At 37.3% G+C, this 16380-nt stretch overlaps 1 long non-coding RNA gene across 2 annotated transcripts; it reads left to right on the top strand.

Moving 5' to 3' along the window:
• Positions 1-3107: 3107 nt before the first annotated feature.
• Positions 3108-15210, top strand: LOC306662360. Of its 2 annotated transcripts, none has more exons than XR_013764094.1 (3): positions 3108-3537; positions 3659-3735; positions 10366-15210. It is a non-coding gene; the product is annotated as an uncharacterized lncRNA (long non-coding RNA). The 2 variants fall into 2 exon arrangements; XR_013764095.1 differs by having other exon boundaries at positions 3659-3774.
• Positions 15211-16380: the final 1170 nt, after the last annotated feature.

Here is a 16380-nt window from a genome sequence, read left to right as displayed (position 1 = left end):
TGACTCCTATGAGGAATTCAAGATGGTGCATTACTACAGAACTTACAGACAGTGACAGGATAATAGGGACCATTTCAAACACCTTTATACCCTTAATTTTTATATCACAGATGAATGAATAAATTTCTTAAAGGACAGAAAGTATTAAAACTCACTTAAGAGGAAATGGATCTTTTAATTGATTTTAGTAAATAAACTGATTTGTAGTTGAGAATCTTTCATCTTTAAAGTTAATAAGCCCATGGGCTGGAGGCATAGTTCAGTTGGTAGAGTACTTGCCTCACATGAACAAGGCCCTAGGTTCTAATCCCCAGGATCACACACGCACAAAGTAAAAGTTAACAAGCTCAGATAGTATATTAGCGTTCTCCAGAAAAAAAGAACAGATGGGATGTGTGCATGATTTGGGTATGTGTATGTGAGTGCAGAGTGAGATTTCTTAGTGACGTGGCTATGCCTTTTTAGAAGCTGGCAAGCTCAAGATCTGTAGGGTAATTCAGCAGGATAGAGACTCAGGAAAGGATTTCTAGTTCAAGTCCCAGGCCAACCTGCTGGCAGAATTCTCTTCTCTCTCTGTGAAAATCAGTCTCTTTTTTTCCTGTTTTTATTAATGATTCCAACCTATCTGATGAAGCCCACCCACATTATGGAAGATAATCTGCTTTACTCAAATTCTACTAATCTAAATGTTAATCTTATCTAAAAATACCTTCACAGAAACATTTATAATATTTGACCAAATATCTAGGTACTGTGGCCTAGCCAAATTTACACATGATATTAGCCACCAACAAAACACATCACTTGTAGAAAGTAATTCCATTTCTATACAACTATTCAAGAAAATAGAAGAGGGAATATATCCTAATTCGTTTTATGAGAATATTACTTTGAAACCAGAACTTGAACAAGTCCTTACAAAAAAGAAAACTACATTCCAATATTCCTCATGCACACAAACATGATAATTTGCTACAGAATACTAGCAAAGAAAATTCGTAATGAATGGAAAGAATAATACATGATAACCAAATGATATTTATTCTAGGAATGCAAGGCCAGCTTGATATCTGAAAATAATTCACTTTATCAATAAAGTTAAGAAGAAAAAACACAATCATTTCAATAGATGCCAAAGAAGAATTTGACAAAATTCAACACTCAAACATCATGAAAACTTCCAGAAATCTAAAAATAGAATAGAAAATCCTAAGCCTGACAAAGGGCATCTGTTAAAAATAACCTATAGCTAATATCATATTTAGTGGTGAAAGACTGAATGGCTTTTCTTAATATTATAGGAAGAAGTCAAGGAAGTTCACTCTCATCATTTCTGTTCAACAATGTACTCATGTTTCTAGCTAATACAATAAGGCAATAAAAATATATAACATATATTGGAAAAGAAGAAATAAGCTGTCTTTATTTGCAGATATGTCCATCTATACAAAAATATTCTAAAGTATCTGCGAAAAGCCTACTAGAATTAAATGAGTTAAGCAAAGTCAAAGGATACAGGTTAGGTTAACATTTTAAAACCAGTAGTATTTGTATATACTAAGAACAAACAACGTTTTATATTATCTTCATATGTTTCTCATCCTCTTTCTTGAAATAAAGAGGGAGGGAGAAAGTAGGAAGGGAGGGAGGCAGGAAGGATCTAAAGTAAATATGACTAAGCACTGCGATTGATACCAGGGTGTTTAAAAATTGATTTATGTGCTTTTCTTTATACTCAAAGTGTTTTATACTACAAAATGTTACTTGTTCTTGTGAACAAGAAAATACATTAAAATGTAAAAAATATAATCCCTTCATCCAAAGAAAATTACTCTTAACATTTTGCTGTATATGTTCCCAGGCTGTGCCACACTTTGATTAGTCTGAATATTATACACGTAATATATGTTGGTGGTGTTTTTGTTATTGTTGTTGTTTGTATTTTTTTTTTAAAAGCCTAGTAATTTTCAAAACCGTGCTTTATATTCACGAGGCGAATGGTATTCAGATCTGCATTTTCCCTCTTTGGGGCGGCTTGTCTTCCTTGATTCTACAGTATTTTGTCATTGCTCCACAGCCTGTTTGCAAACACTTTGCATGGGCTGTCCTTCGCCTCGTTCTGTCCACCTGGGGGCTATCTCCGTCCATCTCACATCTACAGCTAGACAGACGCCGTCACACGGTGTTCCCAAACCAAGTCTCGCTGTAATCTGGTATTCATCCAGATCAACTGCTGTGTGAAATGAGGTCTCCGACCATACTTCCAGGCTTTCTGACACCTTTAATAAAAAAAACTACAATCCCATCCCGCCCCCACCAGCCCTCTTCGCCTTGCGCCTGCGCGTTCTACGCGCGGACTACAACTCCCAGGATGCATCGTGCGGCGGCCCGCGCTACCCTACTTCCTGCCGGGGCGTATCCTGAGTATTAGTGGCTGGGGGAGTCTGAGAAGCTTAAGGTGGGAAGTGCTTGAGGGCTGCTTGGGAAGGTATTGGGAATCATTTTTATTGTTCCGAGGGGAAAAAGCCGCATGCCACAGCAGGGAGACATCTGTCTGGTTTTCTGGACCTTGCTTTTTTGAACTGGGAGGGAGGTCCTTGCACCTCGCTTTCCGGCAAGCCGGGTTCGCCGCTTGCTCTTTCCATTAGGTAATGTTTTCTTTGGGTTTGTCAGAGATCTCCCCCAGAGTGGGACAGGCTCGCAGTCCTGGGTTTTGTTGATGTGGTGACTTTATTATTATTTTATTTATAGCTTCACAGAGATTTTAGTGGGAAATTAGAAGACCACATGAGTAGACTGCCAAGATATTTTACCCTGGAAACCCGTGCACTTTTTTTTTTGTTGTTGTTGTTGTTGTTCTAGGGACACTTTAACACTGAACTACATCCCTGTTAGTGTGTGTGGGTTTTTTTTTTTTTTTTTTTTTTTTTTTTTTTTTTTTCCTTTTTGGAAATCTCGCTAAATTGCTGAGGCTGGCCTCGAATTTGTGAGCCTTCTGCTTCAGCCTCCCTAGTGTCTTGGGATTACAGGCATATGCCACCCTGCCCGGCTCATGCACACTTTTTTTTTTTTTAAATATATATGTTTGTTTTTTATTTATACAGACTGCATTTTGATTCATTGTACACAAATGGGGTACAACTTTTCGTTTCTATGGTATATCAATGCAGATTGATACCATTGTGTAATCATACATGTACATAGAGTAATGATGTCTGTCTCTTCCACCATCTTTCATGCACACTTCTTTAACAGACTGTTCCTAGGTAATTTTGAATTTTATTACAGTTGGACTGCAACCCTTATTTTTCTGATGTTTTCAAAAGATTATTAATATGTTCTGAAAACAGAACCATGCAGAGATGCTTAAGTAGAAATGAGACGTCTCCTTAATATTGCTTGACAGACAGCCTTGCCACATGTAATTCATAGGAAACTACAGTCCCCACCCAACTTCGCCAAAAGCAAAACATTTGCATTCAGGAATGAGGGGGCTATCAGATTGAAATGAACCAAGGAGTGAATGGTGGCTGGAAGGTGAGCCATTAGAGGAGATCATAAATTATTTTTCCAAAAAAAGTATTCTTATTGAATGGGAAGGTGGGATTTGGGTCTGAGACCCCACTTTGCCATTTGTTAACTTTGTAATCTCATCCAGGTTAATTTACCCCATCTGTGAAATAAGGATAGTACCTGTCTTTTCCACTTGACAGTTTTTGTGAAGATAATTCGAAGGTGTGTGAACACAGTTCCTAAACTCCATAATCACCAAAAGTGAGTGGGTAGTAGTAATAATGAGGCAAGTGTAACGTAAGGCAGATGTTATTAGAAATGCCACTAAAAAGAAAAGTTGACTCATCAAAAGTGAGGCGCTAAGCAACTCAGTGAGACCCTAAATAAAATACAAAATAGGGCTGCGGATATGGCTTAGTGGTTGAGTACCCTGAGTTCAATCCCTGGTACCCCCCCCAAAAAAAAAAATAAAAAAAGAAGAGTTGAAACAATAACTGTGGGGTAGGAATTGTGAGTAAAGTAAGTGAATCTGGGAAGGGCCAGAGGGACTGGGATCAGACAGATGGGTCAAGCAGCAGTACCTCTCATTGGTCTTTAACTTTAGGATTGTAGGAACCACATCTGTCTTGGTCACAGTTGTTTGGCAATGTCTAGAACAGCATCCAGCACAGGGTGCTTTTGCTTTTACGTTCTCTGCCCAGAACACTCTTACTCTGTCAGGGTTCCTCAGAGAAACAACCAGTAGGAGATGTGTGTGTGTATGTTTGTGTACATGTGTACATTAATGTATGCATACATTAATGTATATACTTGTGCATATGCATGCATATACACACATATATACCATATATGTAGAAGTATATGCATATACTAGATAGTTACATGTGTATGTATAGGTGTGCATACATTAGTATACATGTATGTACACCTATGGGGGAAAAAATGCACACAGAGATACTAAGAGATTTCAGGAATTTGACATATACAGTTGTGGGGACTGGCAAATCCAAAATCTGTAGGGTAGGCAGATAGACTGGAAACTTTCAAGGTAGAAATAATGTTAGAATCTTGAGGCAGAATTTATTCTTCTTTCAGGAAGCCCTAATTTTGTTTCTAAAGCCTTTTAACTGAGTAGATGAGGCCTGCCCACATTATTGAGGGTAGTCTTTTACTTAGAGTCAAGGTACATGGACTTTGCTCCTACTGTCACGTTAACCCCATCTCCAAACTACCTTCACTGTAACACCTAGGTTAGTGTTTGAGTCAATAATCAGGTACTACAGTCTGGTCAAGTTGACCCATAAAACCATCACATTCCCAGGAAATTTTTACTCCAATGTTGTTTTTATAACATTTAAAATTGAAATCCTATGCATACACCCTTACATTTCCTATCCTCCCCCATCCTAATTCACAAGTTCGCCCTGTACAGAGTCAGGGCATATTCTCTTTAGTTTAAGGTCTTTTTATTTTGTTTCAAAACAGATTGAAAATCTTTGAGCATATACGGCCCCCAAAACAGATTAATTGATGTTGAACCCTTGAGTTTGCCCCAAGCTACTATTTTAAGCACAGGGTTGTTTGGTTCTAAGTTAGAGTTTCTCTTCATTTGCTTCCTATGTATACATGAGAGAAAAAGTGCAATCTCTGCTACTGATGTTCTGCTAACTAAGATTCTCTTGTTTTCTGAGTTTGTTGCTATGGACAAGAGAAATGTTACTCCAATCCAACCTTACTGTAATTATTATCACATACAGATTTTTTAAAAAGATCCAAATAAATATACACTCACATTCAACCCTAAATACTCCTGTTGCTTAAATATCAATATAATTTCTAATATTCAAATAACCTTAAATATTGGTCCCCCACAATAGCAGATACTTTTTCTGATATGTAGGCCATGTGTTCATCAGACAAGTACTAATCCTGAAAAAGGCATTTGGTCATCCCATGACATCATGCCTGATTTTAACTGTCTTGTGAAAGGCATTTATAGTCATAAAGAAAAGTAAGATTCCTGTAGAAGAAAGACGAAGGCTGGATATTTGAAGGTTTCTTCTGGTCTGTTTTCTGTAGTATCTCACTATAGCTAGTTATAACCCTTCATGTTTATTTAAGGTGTAAGAAGATTGTGAAATAATAGACAGTTGGCTGCAGCATCTGAGTTATGTTTTGGCTTCTTGATTTCTGCTTTGCTCTCTTGTTTTGAGAAATAAATGGAGAGTCATAGTTTAAGAATGATAAACTCTCTCAACTGTTCTTTTTTGACTCCAGGCTATTGTTGCACATATAAATGATTGTGGAATTTGGACTAATATTCTTTTAAGTATCATCCAGTTCAGGATGGCTAGACTTTGATGGGGACTTTGATGGTCACCTTGACTTTCCTTCATTGTAAGATATTTCCTTAACCAAATGTTAAGGGTGGGGTCATGAAAGTATCACTGATCTGAGCTTTCTCTCCCAAGTGGCAAACAATGCAGATTTAAATTGGTTATTCCTTGTTGTCCAGTGTGTTTAGTTTTGGACATGTTCATAGTAAAGAATCAAAATAGTACTTTTGGGCTGGGGATATAGCTCAGTTGGTAGAGTGCTTGCCTTGTAAGCACAAGGCCCTGAGTTCAATCCCCAGCACTGCAAAAAAACAAAACAAAACAAAAAAACCACAGTACTTTCAAACTTATTTTTTTCAAGTCAAGGATGTACTGATTTATGTCCTGTCCAGGCAATGAAGTGTCTTGATAAATCCTAACAGGAAAAGCCAGGGATACAACAGAGTAGGACTCTACACTTGACCTTTTTGTTTTGTTTAAAGGTGGGATGTCTAAATCAGAATCCTTTCTGGGAACTAACACATCTGGCAGAGGTGGAAGCCTCCTTTTGTTATTAACATTGATTCGAAGCCCAGTTACTGCTGAGAGGGAGTTTCACATCAAATCCTGATTTTTTTTTTTTTTTTTTTCCTTAAAGCCTTGTGATTATTTCCATTAGCTTCTTCATCAGGGAAAAGGGAATATTCAGGTTCTTTTTAAACATTGCTCTTTTCATTCCTGAGATATGTCAACTGAGATCACTTTGGGGGTAAAATTGGGATTGAGTTCCCAAGATTTCTGCCACTTCTCAGGGACAGTGGCTCTGACTTCTTGCCTAACTCATCATCTCAGTTTCTAGAAGGACCTTTTGTCTTATCTTGCTAGATTCTTACCAGACATCTTTTACTCCAGCTCTGACCTCTTGTGTTGCTTGTTTTCCCATTACAACTCATGTGGAGCCCCAATTTTTTATTTCCTGGTGTTTTTTTCCTTCAGACTTTCCATCACACTTAATGATAAAATCCAAAGTCCTTCCTTAGCCTGAAGGGCTGTAAATGATCCAGCCCCTGACTTCCCAGGCCACAGCTCTGCCTACCGCCCCTCCCACCCTCACTGTGCTCCAGCCACTCCGCTCTCCCTGCTGGTCCTGGGCCCTGCCTAAGGCCTTTGCATTTTGTCTCTCTCTGAAATGGTTTTTCTTTGCCAAAATTTTTGCATGACTCACTTCCTTACTTTATCCTGGGCCCTCGTCAAGGGTCACATCCTCTAAAAGATCTTTCCCTCTCATTCTGTCTGAAATGCTAGTGTCCTTATTCTGGACATTTCGTATATGGATATAAAAAGATCTAGCTTTTATTTTTTAAATGAGATATTTCATATACCATAAAATTTGCCCTTTAAAAGTGTACAATTCAGTGGTTTCCATGCTCCAGAGCTGTACAACCTTCACTACTGGATAGTTCCAGAACATTTCATCACCCCTAAAATAACCCTTCAGCAGATCCTTCAACAGGTCACTCCCCATTCTCTTTCAGGTCCTAGAAACTACTAGTTTACTTCCTGTCTCCGTGGACTTACCTTACTTATTCAGGACATTTCATATAAATGGAATCATGTAGCTTGTGACCTTGTGTGTCTGGCTTCTTTCACTTAGCATGTTTTCAGTACTCATAAATTACAGGATTTATCAGTGTTTAATTCCTTTTTATATCTGAATAATATTTCATTATATGCATATATTACATTTTGTGTATCCATTAATGAATTGATGAATATTAGGACCGTTTCCACTTTAGGCTGTTATGAATAATGGTGATATCAAAATTTGTGTACAAGGTTTTCTATGAGTATGTGTTTCAGGAGTTGAATTGCTGGATCATATGGTAACTTTGTGCTCAATCTTCTAAGGAGCCGCAGACTGTTTTCCAAAGTATCCCTACCAGCAATGTGAGGGGTTCCAATTTCTCCATATCTTCATCAACACTCATATTTCTTGTTTTTTAATCATAGCCACCTAACATGTATGAGAGCTTATCCCATTGTTGCTTTGATTTGCATTTACCCAATAACTAACGAGGCATCTTTTCATGTGTTTGTCACCTGTATGTCTATGGAAAAATATCTATTCAAATGTGCTATGGTTTGAATGTGTCCCTCAAAGTTCATGATTTAGAGATTTGATCCTCAGTGTGGCAGTATTGGTATAAGAGAGTAGGCTAGGAGGGTTCAGCCATCACGAATGGATGAACGTTGTTATTGTGGGATTGAGTTCTTTATAAAAGGACAAGTTGGGCATCTTCTTGCTCTCTCAGCTTCCCTTTACCCTCCTACCATGAAAGCATATAACAAGCAGGCCCTTGCCAGATTGTTACCACTCAAATCTTGGACTTTCTAACTTCTAGAACTGTGAACCAATACACTTCTGTCCATTCTTAATTACCCAATCTGTTTGTTATAGCAGCACAAAATAGTCCAAACTCAGGTAATACCCTTTGCCCATTTTTAATTGGATTATATTGTCTAACTTTTGAGTTTGCTTTTTTTTTTTTTTTTTGGCACCAGGGTTTGAACTCAGTGGCATGTAACCACCGAGCCACATCCCCAGCCTTTTATTTTTTCTTTTGAGACAGGATCTCAGTTGCTCAGGGCCTTACTAAATTTCTGAGGCTGGCTTTGAACTTGAGATCCTCCTGCCTCAGCTTCCTGAGCTGTGGGATTACAAGTGTTCACACCACACCCAGCTTACCTGTTGAGTTCTGAGAGTTACTTATGTATTCTCTATACTTGACTCTCATTAGATATGTGACTTCCAAATATTTTTTTCTGAGTTTTCAATTCCACAATTATATCCATTGAAAGTTTTTAATTTTGATATTCTAATTTGCTTATTTTTTCTTTGATTGATTTGGTGACCTAGCTAAGAAATTATTGTCTAATCCAAGGGCATAAAGATTTACACCTGGTGTTGGGGCTGTAGCCCAGTGGCAGAGTACTTGCCTAGCACATGTGAGGCACTGGATTCAAGGCTTAGCACCACATAAAAGTAAAAACAAATAAAATAAAGGCATGCTGTCTATCTACAATTACAAAAAATTAAAAAAGAAAAAAGATTTACATCTATGTTTCCTTCTAAGAGTCTTATAGTTTTAGCTGTCATATTTGGGCCTTTGTTCCATTTTGAGTTAATTTTTATAAAATATGTGAGGTAGGATCCAAATATGTTATTTTTCATGTGTCTATTGCCCCAACATCTTTTGTTGAAAAGACAATTCTTCCACTAATGAATTGTTTATGTGCCCTTGTCAAAAAAACCAATTGACCAGGAAAATGGATAAAACTTGAGAACATAATGTTAAGTGAAATAAACCAAACTCAGAAGGTCAAGGGACATGTTTTCTCTCATGTGTGGAAGCTAGGGAGGAAAAAGGAAAACAAAGGTGTGTGTGTGGAGTCCATGCAAAAATCAAAGGGAGATCAGCAGAGCAGAGAAAAGAGATGAGGAAGGAGGGGAGGGAGCGGAAAGTGCTGGGGGGGTGATGTTGACCTAATTATAGTGTTATGTGTGCACATGTACTAATATGTAACAACAAATCCCACCATTATGTACAACTATAATGTGCCAATAAAAATATGGGAAAAAATCAATTGGCTATTGATACGTAGGTTTATTTCTGGACTTTGTATTCTATTTATTTGATCTATTTGTTTATCCTTATGCTAGTACCACACAGTCCTGATGATTTGGAACTTCGTAGAACATGTTGAAATTGAGAACTACGAGACCTCCAACTTTGCTCTTCTTTTTCAAGGTTGTTTTAGCTACTCAGAATCCCTTGAAATTCCATATGAATTTTAGAATTGCATCAATTTTAGAATTGCATTTCTGCAAAACAGTCAACTGGTATGACATATCTAGAAGTAACACTATGGTTGTTGTGTAGAGAATATGCTATAGAGAAACCAATTAAGAGGCTACTTTAGTGTCCAGGAGAAGGATGAAGATAGCTTAGAATGGGTTATTGACCCTAGGATTGTCAAGAAGTGGTTCCCTTTTAAAGCTATAGCTCCCCACATTTGCAAATAGCCTGTATATGAGTAGTGAACAAAAGAGAAAAACTAAAGTTGATTATAGGTTTTGACCCATGCAACCAAGTGAATGCTATTATTTACTGAGATGGGGAACTCTGAGGAAAGAGACCAGGTTAGAGGTTAGAGGGAAGAAATCAAGAAGTAGTGGGCAGGGGCACGCTATATTTAAGATGCTTATTAATAATCCTTGTGGAAATAACAAGTAGAAACTTTCATATATACATACACATATACATATGTATACACACACACACACATATACACACACACACATGCACATGCACATGCATTCCTACACATATATGGGAACTGAATCTAAGTATATGGTAGCTAAATCTAAGTGAGTGAACAGATGGCATACAGTATCCTGAGATGGAATGAAATGAGGAGGGAGTGTGAACAGAGTAAAGATCCGAAGATCAATCATGGGATATTATAACTTTTACAGGTTGGAAAGTGGAAGAGGATAGAACAAAAGAGATGCAGACATCAGGAAGCCAGGAGACTTTGTGCAGGTTCTTGGATGAGAAAGGAGGAAAAAGTTTCAAGAAGGAAGAGTGATTGTGTCACAGAGAGTGAGCAAAACAAGGACTAAGAGCTGTGCGTTGGAGGCCACTGAAGAACAGTTTCAGCAGTGTTGAGGACAAAAGAGTAAAGTAGTTTTGAGAAACAAAAGACTCTTTCAAGGAGTCTTTTTTCTTTATCTTATTTTTATCTTAGTATGTTTCAGTGATGGAAAATTTCATGCACAAAAATAGCAAGACAGAGACTTCTGCTTTGAAACAAAATGGAGTAACAGGGGCCATGTTTACTTTCCTACATGAAATAACTGAAAAATGGAAAAAATACATGGAAGAGTGATTTGAAATGCCAGGAAACAGGCAAAAAAAAGACAATGATCCCTGAAAGGCAGGAAACAAACGAGCAAGCCATGTGACTGCTGCAGCTTACTTGAGACAGTTTTTAGGCCTCAGCTCAGGGATAGAGCTTGGTGGACTCTCTGAGTTGAGGATGTGGATCAGAGACTGAGAGTCTAGGGAGACTAAGGTAGCTCGAGGTCATGGGACAGATTACTGGAGAGGAGAGAGCTACACGCAGAATTTCTGCATGTATTTTCCCTTGATTATTTATCTCAGTACCAGTACTTATTACTACAAATCCCACTAGAAGGATTAGAAGGAATAATGCCCGGTACGAGCACATAGCACTGTGAATGGCACCTTTTCCCTTCAGCTAGAATGAATGGCATTTAGTATAAAATTCACAGGGTTTTGCCTCAATAATGAGACTAACGTGGCCCAGACAGAACACTGCCATGTCCCAGACAGAACACTGCTGTGTCCCACCTGACATTTAAAAGCAAGATTCCAAGAGATCATTGCTAAGTAACTGTTTTAATCAACTTTGTGTTGCTGACCAAAATACTAGACAAGAACAAGTTGGAGGAGGGAGAGTTTATCTGGGACTCCAGTTTCAGAGGTCTCATCCAGAAACTGCCAGGTCTATTGCTCTGGGCCCAAAGCTAGGCAGCACCTCATGGCTGAAGGGCAGGATGGAGAAAAACAGCTCACCACATGGGCCTGGAAGCAGAGGGACAGAGAAGGGACTGCAGGGAAGAACAACTCTTCTAAGGCATGCCCCCAGGAACCACCACTCCTCCAGCCATGCCCTGCCTGCCTGCAGTTACTAACCAGTCAGTCCATCAAACTAGGATGGGCTGATTAAATACAATCACTTCGCCTCTGAATATTCCAGCATTAACACAAGGAGCTTTGCGGGAACACCCCATCCAAACCAAAACAGTAACTTAAAAACATCCCAGGAGAAAGCTCAAAAATACAGGAATACAAACATACCCAGTACCCTTCAAAGTAAAATTAGCAATGCCTGGCATGTAAAACAAAAGTTACTAAGCAGGAAAAGAAACAAGAAAATATTATTATCACTAAGAGATAAACCAAAACTAGCCCATAATTAACACATACATTAGAATTAGAAAATAAAGTCTAGGAAATAATTATTATGACTATATTACATATGTTCAAAAAGTTAAAGATATGGAAGATATTAAAACAAATCTTACTTCTAGAGATGAAAACTATAATATCAATGATAAAAATATAATGGGTGGGACTAATAACATCAAATATTGTAGATCACAGTTCAAGAAAAGACTAGTGAACTTGAAGATATAATAGAAACTATCTAAAACAAGACACATAAAGAAAAGAGAATAATAATTGAAAAATAATCAGAGCATCAGTAAATTGTAGAACAACTTCCAGTAGAAGAAAATACAAGAGAAAACACTTATGGGGTCTGGTGAAGATTTTTCACATACGACATCAAAAGTAGTACACATTAAAAATTTTAATAAATTGGTCTTACCAAAATTAAAATGTTTGCTTTTTAAAAGGCACTGTTTCTGCTTCTTAAAAGACATTGTTAAGAGGATAAAAGGACTGGGAGAAAATATCTGAAAATCATACATCTGATAAAGGATTTACATCCAGAATATTTTAAAAAAACTCTTAAAAACGCAATGATAAGGAAATAGTTCAATAAAAAGGAATAAAAGATTTAAACAGGAACTTTATTAAAGAAAATTTGTAAATGAAAAGTAAGCACATTGAAAGATGCTCAACTTCATTAGTAACGAAATGCAAATTAAAACCACAATGAGAAATCATACCTAATGGAATGGTAACAATAAAAAAAAAAAAAAACCTAACTATATGCCAAGTGTTGATTAGGATGTGGAGGATCTGGAACTCATACACAGAGAATAGCAATATAAAATTATACAAATACCCTGGAATACAGTTTTTCAGTTTTTAAAAATTTAAATGAAACCTGCCATATGATCAGTCATTCCATTCCAGGTATTTATGCAGAATAAATGAAAGCATATGTCTACTTAAAGACCTGTAAGAGCTTTATTTGTAAGACCCCTAAACTGGAAATAATCTCAGTGCCCATAAACAGGAATGGATAAGCAAACTCTAGTATAAGTAATTCTCAGCAATAAAGAAATTGAACTGTTTGTGCATGCTGCTGCAACATAGATGAGTCTCAAAATTTTAATTCTGTGTGAAAGAGACAAAAGAGAGAGAACATATTGAATTATTTCATTTGTAAAATTTCTATAAAATGAGCCAGATACCATGACTTGCATCTGTAGTTTCAGCTATTCGGGAGGCTGAAGCAGGAGGATCACTTGAACCCAGGGGTTTGGGTCTATCCTGGGCAACATAGTAAGGCCCCATATCAAACAAATATTAGAAAATGCAAATGCATTGATAGTGACAAATCAGTCAGTGGTTGGCTGGGGAGGTAGAACTGGAGGGAAGAGTTTCAAAGGGGAACTAGGTATCTTTCAGGGTCATACATATGTTCATTATCTTGATTTACTGGTATGTTGTTGTGCTAATTACTTATTAAATTCCACATATCAAATATATACAGTTTATTATATGTCAACTATAGTTAATAATTTTTTTAAAATTATAATGTAGCAAGATAAATATAATATTCCCATCACCCAGCTTAAATAACTTTCAGCATTCTGCTATTCTCTTTCAAGTAGTTTTGCTATCATGGGGAGCAGAGAAATGGGCTGTGCTTAGAAAGATCTGACATCAAACAAGCATTTTTAATTTTTACTAAGATGAGACATGCTACAGTGTGCTTATATGTAGATGAGAGGAGAGGACAAACTGACACAAGAGTAGAGGAAATGACTGAGAGTCCTTGAGTGGCAGGAGGCCCTGGGCTGGTGTTGTGTGTGCAAGGGAGGGATGGGCCTGGGAGAAGAGAATAGCTCATCTATGACAGAAGGGAAGACAAAGACATGAATAGGTTCACTTAATAGGCCATACTGAGTCATTGTTACTGATGATGATAATATCAGTAATTACAATGAGAATAGATAATAGGCTTTTGTATTCATTAATAAGATGAGTCACACAAATTTAGCAGTGCTTGAGTTACTTGGATGAAGTTTTCAACGTTACCAATAATTATGTTATAGGTACAGATTTCTCTGTATTTTCAGCTAAGAAAAAACAATGACCCCAATCCCAGCTCTCATTTGGTCTGAATTGGAGTAATCAATTGCCCTAGATGTTGGAAACTCTTCTGCTTGTATATTCAGTGTTAAATGATATTTCCATTCATTTTTTTTTTTTTTAGTGTTTGTGGTATCTCACAAGTAACTACTTCTGTTTCCTATTTCCCAACACCTTGTTGGTACCACCTTCACTTTTACCACCACTATCTACACAACAAAAGTAACAACGGTTACCATTTATTAAACGTTGCTAGGCGCCACTATCTCCATCTTCATAACAGCCTGTGAGGTAGATGGTATGATTAGCCCCTGTTGACAGCTATGGAAAACTAGGTGTCAGAGTTAGGCTGTTGCCCCAATATCACATCTCAGAAATATGAGAGCCAGAATGAAAATTCAAGTCCATCTGACTCTAAAGTCCTTGCTCTGAAGAGTTATTAGGCTATATGACTGGCCCTTATAAATGAGAAGTTTTACTGGCAAGAGTATTCATTTTTCTCTCCAATTCTAATTTATTGTAAAGATCATATTTTGACAATAATAAAAGTACTCAGAAAAATGAAAATAATTCACAGTTCCGACATCCTGTTGTAACAACTGTTTTCATTTTTCTCCATTTCCTTTTGAACCTTATCCATATGTACATATTTTGCATAGTTGTAGATGCAATTTTATATTGTTTTTATGCTTAATGTTATAACAGACATTTTCCTTGTTGCTATTTCAACTTTAATGGATGTATTACTACTTATAAAAATGGAATATTAAATATTAAATTATTGTATTTTGTTAATGTGTGATGATTTAGTTAATCAATTATCCACAGTGGACAAGATTTGTTTCCAGTTTTTTAGTTTTATAAATAAAGCTGAAGCAAACTGATATCCCCCCATCTTTTGTCAATTTTTTCTTAGGATATGTTCCCAGGAATAAGATTGCCAAATAAAAATTTGAACATATTTATGAATCTGATACTTTAAAAAAGGATAAAATTAGGAGAGTTTGTATCTTAGATCAAGGTAGATAAATTTTATAACTATCAAGAATGGATTAACTATATGAATTATTGTTTAGGAGAGTCACAATTAAAGAAAAACTGGGAATGACTGCTAATGGGTATACAATTGCTTTTGGGGGTGTTGAAATATTCTGGAATTACATAGTGACGATGGCTATCCAACAATGTTGTACTAAAAACACAATTATATGTATACAGTGGAAGGGGATGTGAATTATATCTCAATAAAGCTATTATAAAAAATTAAAATCGGTGTTGCAGTTTATCTGCTCTAGGGCCCTTGGCAAATGCTGTAGGTTGCATCCTCTAGAAGCTGACGCTGAGAAAAAATTTGGGATTCAGGATGCTGGGCAAAAGCAGGACAGGGCGGAAGAAATGAGGTGTGGGCCTGACAAACCTGGACCAATCCAGAGCTCTGATGAGATCAGGCGTGCCCAGGTTAGTATGGCGGTAGGCCAACCTGGAGCTCTGGACTGTCAAAACTCATGCATTGAACTGAAATAGTCAGGCCTTCACACAGTCCCAACCTAGTGCTCTGTAAAGAAAACTGCTGTGTGCTGGCTTGGAAAGGGAGGGCATGACCTTAAGTGAGGGGCTCTCTGCTACTGGGGCTGACTACACTGGTACACTCCCCACAGCTGGGCACCAAGGCCTGCCTTGGCCAGGGGCCTGGATGCCATATCTGTGTCTGTCATAGCAAGTTGCTTTGACCTCTTTTGCTTCAATTCCCTCATCTGTGAAACCGAGATAATAGTTTGACTTACTTCTTGGGATCGTTACAGAATTAAATATGATTATGCATATACAATATTTAGAACAGTACTTGTCATATGATGTTTATAAATGTTTAAAACATGCTATGTTATTTTCTTATACTCTACTAAATAATATAGTCAGTTTTGCCCAGACTGTGCTAAAGAATTACAGTGCAATATGTATATTGAGAAGGCTTTGAAAGTTTTATAAAAAATGGACTTCATTTTTTAGAACAGTCTTAGGTTCACAGCAAAAATAAGCCAAAAATGCTGGGCATGGAGGCCCACACCTGTAATCCCAGTGGCTGAGGCAGGAGGATGGCAAGTCCAAATCCAGCCTCAGCAACTTATCAAGGCCGTAGGCAATTTAGTGAGACCCTGTGGCTCAGTGGTTAAGTGCCCCAGGTTCAATTCCTGGTACAAAAAACAAAACAAAACAAAACAACAACAACAAGAAAAAAAAACACCCAAGAATATAAAGAATTACCTCTTATTCCTCCTCCCACATACATGCACATCCTTCCCTTCTTTTCTGGAAACACTTACAGAAAGGAATGGGCATCTATTGGAGGTCGCTTATGTATGCTTTGAGGCCAGAATGGAGAAAACCTAAAAGGAACC

Source organism: Sciurus vulgaris (assembly GCF_902686455.1).
Source record: "Sciurus vulgaris genome assembly, chromosome: 5".
Classification (NCBI taxonomy): Eukaryota; Metazoa; Chordata; class Mammalia; order Rodentia; family Sciuridae; genus Sciurus; species Sciurus vulgaris.
The sequence above is the reverse complement of the archived record's forward strand: the minus strand, read 5'-3'. Positions and strand labels throughout refer to the sequence as shown.